The sequence below is a fragment of the Pteronotus mesoamericanus genome, unplaced genomic scaffold, assembly GCF_021234165.1.
Source record: "Pteronotus mesoamericanus isolate MK-2021 breed Mesoamerican mustached bat unplaced genomic scaffold, CSHL_Meso_final scaffold_232, whole genome shotgun sequence".
NCBI classification, from domain to species: Eukaryota; Metazoa; Chordata; class Mammalia; order Chiroptera; family Mormoopidae; genus Pteronotus; species Pteronotus mesoamericanus.
In genome coordinates, this window is record NW_026555311.1 from 15,174,964 (window position 1) to 15,183,442 (window position 8,479).

The following is an 8,479-nucleotide window of genomic DNA, read 5'->3' on the forward strand; positions in this document are numbered from 1 at the left end:
GATGAAGAAAAAGTTTCTATGAATATACCCAGTTCCTTTCAGAGTTGCCAATATTTGATATTACCAATATTTTTAATACTCATTAATCTGATTGTGACAATGATGTTATTTTAATTGTTCCTTTACTATTTGTTGAAACTAAACCTGTTTTTGTATGTTTCTTGCCTATTTCTATTATTTTTTTAAAAAAACCTTTAAATGACTTTTTGGTATTCTTTATCCATTTATTGATTAAAGGTTTGTAGAACTTTTTTCCTTAAAAAACCCTATTAACCATGTTTTATGTGTGTTGCAAATACTGTCCTATTCTATTCCTTGTCCTTTAACTTTTTAAATATGTATATTACTATATAGTTAGATGTTTAATATAGTCATATTGTCAATATTTACTTTATAGCTTCTGGGTTTGAACATTTTACTTCAGGTCATGAAAAATATTAGTTCTATTTTCTTCAAAAACTCCTTAGATTCTACATATTGATTTTTATCTCACCTGAATATTTCTTGTATAATGTGTGAAATAGGGCTCTATATTTGTTTTATTTCAAATAATAGTGGTCCATGCACCTTATTTGTGGAATAAGCCTTATTTTCACCATTGATTTAAAATATCAATTTAATCATCTATTACATTGTTAGACAGCTATAAACGTTTGTTTCTAGAATGCTCATTATATTTCATTGATCTACTTGATTATTTCTGTGCTGGTGTCATGTTGGTTTAATTGCTGAGACTTTATAATGGTTTTAAATTTTTAGAATATTTTATAATTAACTTTGACATTTAAAAAATAAATAAAATCAATCTGCATTTAAGAAAGAAAGAAAGAGAGATGGAACTCCTACCTTTTGTGACAACATGGATGGAACTGGAGAATATTAAGCTAAGTGAAATAAGCCAGTTGATGAAAGACAAATACCATATAATCTCACCTATAAGTGGACTCTATTCAACAAAATAAACTAATGAACAAAAAAAACTAACGAACAAAATCAACCACAGGCATGGAAACATGGAGGAGACTGAAAGTGACCAGAGGGGAGAGGGAAAGAAGACAATGGTGGAAAGAAGGGGAGGGGACTAGACAAGGAACATGTATGAATGAACCAAGGACATGGACAACAGAGTGGGAATTGACTGTGGGAGCGGGGGATGTGGTAAGATGGGTGGAGGAGGGCAAAGGGGGAAAAATTGAGACAAATGTAATAGAATAAACATGATTTATAAATTAAAAAAAAAAGAAAAACAATGAAATTAAAAAATGGGCAAAGGACCTGAATAGACACTTCTTTGAGGAGGCTATATAGATGGCCCACAGACATATGAAAAGATGCCCACTCTCTCTACCCATCAGAGATGCAAGTTAAAACCACAAAAAGATATCACCTCACACTTGTAAGAATGGCCATCATTAATAAATCAACAAACAACAAGTGCTGGCTAGTATTTGGAGAAAAGGAAACCTCAGTGCACTGTTGCAGACTGGGTGCAGCCACTGTGGAAAACATTATGGAATTTCCTCAAAAAACCAAATATTAAACTGCTTTTGGACCCAGCAATTCCGCTGCTGGGAATATACTCTAAGAATCCCAAATCACCAATTCAAAAGAACTTAACCACCCCTATGTCCATAACAATGCTTATTGCAATGGTCAAGTGCTGGAAACAGCCTAAGTGCCCATTAGTAAATGAGTACATCAAAAAACTCTGGTACATTTATACAATGGAATACTATACAGGGGAAAGAAACAAGGAACTCCTGCCTTTCGTGATGGCATGGAATGGAGAATATTATTCTGAGTGAAAATAACCAGGTGGTGAAAGGCAAATACCATATGATCTCAACTATAAGAGAAATCTAATGAACAAAATAAACTAATGAGCAAAATAGAACCACAGGCATGGAAACAGAGATAAGAGGGGAGGAGGAGGGGTATAGTACTGGAAAGAAGGGGAAGGGACTTGTCAAAAAACATCTATGAATGCCCCATGGATATGCACAATGGTGTGGGGATTGATTGTGGGAGCAGGGTCTGAACTGAGTGGGGAGAGCAAAAGGGGAAAATTGGTATGACTGTAATGGAATAACAATTAAAAATTAAAAAGAAAACAAATGGGACTACATCAAGCTAAAAAGCTTTTGTACAGCAAAGGAAACCATCATCAAAATGAAATGACAACCCACTGAATGGGAGAATATATTGCCGATACATCTCATAAGGGATTAATAGCCAAAATTATAAAGAACTTATAAAACTCAACACCAAAACCCCCCCAACGATCCAATTAAAAAATGGACAAAAGACCCTGCCACTTCCCCAAAGAGGACATGCAGATGACCATAAGACATATTAAATATGCTCAACGTCATTAATCATAAGAGATGCAAATTAAAACCACAAGGAGATATCACCTCACACCTGTCAGAATGGCTATCATCAATAAATCAACAAGCACCTAGTGCTGGGGAGGAAGTGGAGAATAGGGAACATTTGTGCACTGCTGGTGGGAATGCACATTGGTGCAGCCATTGTGGAAAGCAGTGTGGAGCTACCTCAAAAAATTAAAAATGGAACTGAGTTATGACACAGCAATTCTGGGAATATATCTGAAGAAACCCAAAATGCTAATTTGAAGGAATATAAGTACCCCTATGTTCATTGCAGCATTATTTACAATAACCAAGACTTGGAAGCAGTTCAAGTGTCCATCAGTAGATGAGTGGATAAAACAGCTATGATTCATTTACACAATAGCATACTACTCAGCTATAATAAAAAAAATTTTACCCTTTGTGACAGCATGCACAGACCTCTAGAACATTATGCTAAGTGAAATAAGCCAGTCAGAGAAAGACAAATGCCATATGATTTCACTCATATGTGGAATCTAATGAGCAAACAACTAGCAAACAAAATAGAGACAGACTCATAGATAGAGAGCATGTTGACAGTTCTGTGGGGGAGGAAGTGGAGGGTTTAAGCAAAAAAAAGGTCATGGACATGGACAACAGTGTGGTGATTGTCGGGGGAAGGGAATGGGTTGAGGTGGAAGAGAGTATAAGGTGGATAAATGGTAATGGAAAAAATATCGAAAAATAAACTATCAAAAAATAAAATTATTTACTGTTAAATTTAAGGAGAATGTGAAAGTAGGATCATCTTCACTTGATATTTTAAAAGAAGCCTATATGTATAGATAATTATGAGATAATTATGCTATAAAATAATTGCTTAACATTTGTAACAAACTTAACCATACTCTATATTTGGAAATAGTGTTAGCAGTGAGAGACCATTCAGTAACAATAAAAAAAATAACATTTCCTTCTGGGAAAGCTACTCTCACAGCATTTTTAAAACAACTGCAACAGTGTATGTCTAAGTCATTGGTTATCCTCAGAACATCAAATACTACTTTGCATAGAGTAGTTACTCAAATATTTGCTTAAATTGGTGTATAGAACTGCAGGACTAAAGAGTTTGGGAATGCCTCATAACATAATCAAAATAACCTAGATGCAATCTTTTTAGACAAATCTGGAATATGATTAAAGTTTAATAAGTAAAACACTAAGCAGTGGTATTATATCTTGTTTAGAAAGATGATATAAATGAAGGGGTTCAGAATCTATCACCCAAAATATGATGACTTGACATATTGAATATTTTGAGCTAAAGAAACTTGAAAAACAAAAGATGCATGAAAGGTACTCTGTCTTCCTCACTGCCTAAAAACAGGAGAAAACTCCCACATAAAAGAAGGCTTTCCTGAACCTAGAGGAAAAGAACAATCTTTATCACCAGAGACAGGGAGTTGAGGCTCAGAAGAATTTGTACCCATAAACCCTGTTAAAATAACCCTTATCTTCCTTTAGTCTCTCCATATACTTTATGTACTTTTTCTCACTACACTTTGTTCAACCTAATATACAAGCACTTTTGGGGTTTTTATTTTCTAACAAAGACTCCCAGGTATATGTGAAAATAAAATTTCTATGCTTTTCTCCTATCTGCTTTTAATCTCTTATGTTAACATAATTCTCAGGCCTGGCTGGAGACCCTAAGAAGTAGAGGAAATGTTTTGGATCTCCTATACAAACAAAAAGGTAAGTTCCATTGGGAGTAGAAAATACGGAACCCTAAAATGAAAAGTTGCCAATGTCCATACAAGTACTGTTCAGGCAGAGAACGTGCAGACTGATGAAAATAGCTGAAGTCATGAGAGATCCAAGCTTCTTTAACCTGATTTCTTTAAAAATTTGAATTTCTAATTCTATATTTACTAAGCAACACTGTAATTTTAATTTGGCTTCCTATTGCTGTCAGATGAACAAACCTTGGGCTTGGTGATTTTTCTATTTTCTTTGCTACTAGCCATGTCAAACTGAACTGTAGCTATGATAGACAGTCATACAGGCATGAGCAGAGCAGGACAATTGGCCAGGTTACAGAATGTCACCAGGGTAGAAAATTGCAGGCACCTAGCAACGAATCCCTGGCAACAAGCAGAACTGGGAGAGTAATTATTGAAAATAAGTATTGTTAATTAGGACCTCACTCTGAGGCATCCTTCCCTCCTCTAGATCATTTCCTGTCATGCAGTCAGATCCTCGCCCTAACGTTTTCTCTTCTGGCCTGTAGCCAGTCAAGCGGTAGAACCCTGCACCCTTAGAGAAGAAAAAGGGGGCTAAAGAAAAGCCCCGTCTGACTTCCATACAAAGACAGGAGACAATGATGGAACAGGCTCTGATAGGTCAGCTCAAGAAGAAAGTAGATAGCCCATCCAAGCGGTTAAGAGAGGCCCCAGGGCTGACCAATCTGTGGAAACGATGACTCTAAAAGGACGCACCTGAAAAGCTGGTGAATATTCTATTGGGATCCACCCCTGAGACCTCCAGATGAATACCCTCAAGGGGGAGGACCCAGTGTGGCTCTTTCTGTGGAGCACTCCCTCTTCTTCCCTCACCGCCCTTCCCTAAGACATTTTCCTTGCCTCTCTAAGCTCTAAGTGCCCTCTTTTGTCTGTGTAACTTGTTTCCTGAGACCATTTTTCTTCAGGTCACTTCTACCTCTGTGATTTTCTAAATAAACTTCCTCTTATAGTTTTGAGTCTTGACCCTCGATTCTTTCTTAGTCAGAACACAAGTCCTGAGGCTGCTGAACCAAAGTCCTCTGACTCCACCAGTCTAACAACTGGTGCCATTTTTGCCAACACGGTCATGCGTTTAGCTGTTAATTTACAGAGACATTATGAACTATTCCACCTTCGAAACTGAGAGGCTGAGAAACACATGTAGCAATATAATTAGAATTCTATTTTAGATAAATTTCTCAGGCTGCAGTGTGAGATTTAAGAATACAAGACTGGTTCAGGCAGACAAGTTTGAATGGAGTTACTGAGATTTTCCAGACAGGAGGTAATGAAAACCTGAGCTAGGAGGATATAGATATGTGAAGCCAAAACAGGAAACATTTCCCTGAACCCTTACTAGTACTGGGTGCTATTTTCTAAATCTGATCATGTGATAGACAAAAAATATTATCCTGTTGTTTGGGTTTTAATATCTTTTATTATTAATAAAATAATTATTTATCACTTTATTAATTCTTTTGCTTAACTACTGTTTACTCTTTTTAATTTAATTTTTCTTATATAAAATGCTTTAGACCTTAAATGTATGAGATTCAAACTACATAGAATTAACCAACAATGGTAACAGGGACATTTAAACATACAAAACCAAATAGCACCAATTGAAATGCAAAGCACTTCTTTGCATTAATGTAATGTGTAAGTTTCTTCTGACCTTCAGCTTTGATTAACACAAAGTTGCCTGGGAAACAGAATTTACTGACTCAGCGTAGACCAAAGAATTTGTGTTGTAAAAGCATCCAAGAAAGCTAATTCTAAGTAAGTTCTTCCAGAATTCAATTAGTCCTAAGGTTCAGAAAAATAATATTCTTTTTAACCTGTACATTCTTTCATTCTTTTTCTAACAAAGATTTTAATTTATTTATTATTAGAGAGAAGGGAAGGGAGGGAGGGAGAAAGGGAAAGAAACATTGATGTGAGACAGAAACATTGATTGGTTGTGCCTTGTATGTACCCTGGCTGGGGACTGAACCCACAACCCCGGCATGTGCCCTGACCAGGAATCAGACTGGTGACTTTCACTTTGCAGAAAACTGTTCAATCAACTGAGCTACATTGGTCAGGGCTCTTTTTTCAAAAATTTAATTTTTCAATTACAGTTTACATTCGTTTTGTATTAGTTTTAGGTGTACAGCAGAGTGGTTAGATGATTATGTATTTTACAAAGTGGTCTCCCTGATATTTCAAGTACCCACCTGACATTGTACATAGTTATTACAATATTATTGACTATATTTCCCATGATGTAGTTTACATCCCCAGGACTATTCTGTGGCTACCAATTTGTACTTCTTAATTTGTACTTACTTCTTAATCTTTTCACTCAACCCCCAACACCCTCACCTCTGGCAACCATTAGTCTACTCTCTGTAAGGATGGTAATTTTTAAAAGGAGGCTAAAAGTGCAATCAGGAAGCAAACTCTACTCCAATATTTTTCTTCCTGATGTCTACTTATTATAAAATAAACAAAGACAGTAGCAATAAGGACAGTTTTATTTGTTAAAAGAAAATAAAATAATCCAAAAACTTTTCACATGCATTTTTATTTTTATTCTTCTTAGTTTTTGTATCCGTGTAGTTGGTATGAATTTGATACTTCTATAGTGTTTGGGAATTCACTGAAATATGTTTTCTTCCTTTTAAATGTCTTTAGATAAGCTACTGGATTTTCTAGAGCAATAATAAATAGACATTACTACTAGTAATAGCTAGTAGCTTAGTAATAGCTACTAACTATTACTAAGTGAATTCTTTTCATGGATTCAAAATTCTTACAATCCAACTCAAATTTGAAAGGTATTTAAATGGCATATAACAATCACTTTACAAATTATTTTGTCATTAGCCATTTCTTCTTCTTTTTTAGCTTTCAAGGAGATACCTGTTAGTATGAAAGTAATACGTAGCATGTGAAAAGAACCCTGGAATCAGAACTAGGCTTTAATCTTAGCCCTCTAACTTCCTAGTCACACATTCATCACCAACCTTTTTGAACTCTAATTTTATTTTCTGTAAAGCAAAAAAATATTACACAGTTTTCCTAAGGAATAGATGGCATCAAATCATAGATCACACATTCAATGAATGTTAATTTTCATTCTTTGAGTTGTTTCTAAATATGATGCTCCTTTAAAGTGAATTATGAATGGACTTTATGGGTGCGGTCAAAAAGACCAATGCAGAAAAATTTATACTTATGTGAGCTTTCCTGAGCACATGTGAGAGTGTCCTTTGATTAATGGTTATAATTAATATTTGAAATTCCTTTACTTTTTTGTCCCCTCAGCTCTGCCTTCAAAATTTAAGATTGACTGATAAACTGCAAAAACTAAAAAATAAAACAATAAATAAAATCAAACTTAAGCCTCATAATAAGCAGTGGGGAATTTATGAAGTCACAAAAATTTATAAAGTTACAAAGATTCTTTAAAGCTGTCACCAATTGTATGGAAAGAGCTAGTCAGAGAAATTAGGCCAGAAAAGGAAATAAAAGTCCCAAATTGGAAAAGAAGAAAATTACCTCTGTTCACAGATTATATGATATTGCATATAGAAAACTCTGAAGATTCCACAAAAAACCTGTTAGAACTAATAAGTGAATTCAGCAAAGTAGCAGGATACAATGTCAACACAAAAATCAGTTTCATTTATCTACAGTAACAATAAACAAAAATTTCCTGAAATTACTAGGACAACTCAATTTCTAAAAAACATTAAAAAGAATAAAATATGTATAAATAAACCAAAAAGATGAAAGGTTTTTACAATGAAAACTCTAAAACATTGCTGAAAAAAATTAGAGAAGACATAAACAAATGGAAATACATTTTATGCTCATGGATTAGAACATGTATGTTAAGATGTTGATACTACTCAAAGCAATGTATAGATTCAAACAACTCCCTATCAAAATCTTAGCAGTGTTTTTTGAAAAACTAGAAAAATCTATCCTAAAATTTATAAAAACTCTCAAAATACACCTAATAGCCAACATAATCTTAAAAAGGTGTGGTGCAAGTATAAAACCAGACATATTGACTAATGGAAGAGAATAGAGGGGCCATAAATAAACCCTCTCAAATATAGTCAAATGATTTTTGACAATACCAAGACCTTTGCTGGTGAAAGGCAGTCTTTTCAACAAATGGTTCTGGGAAAACTGGATATTCACATGTGAAATAATAAAGTTGGACCCTGAAATAACACCATATACAAAAATTAACTGAACTGGATCAAAGACCTAAATGTTAAGACTTAAAACTGTAACACTCTTAGAAGAAAACATATGACAAAATCTTCAGGACATTGGATTTGGTAATGA

The 8,479-nt window shown here is 34.5% G+C and overlaps 1 pseudogene; it reads left to right on the forward strand.

The window, feature by feature from the left end:
* The window catches only part of LOC129085251 (UDP-glucuronosyltransferase 2B31-like), an 89,235-nt pseudogene extending 83,956 nt beyond the window's left edge, over positions 1–5,279 (forward strand).
* Positions 5,280–8,479: the final 3,200 nt, after the last annotated feature.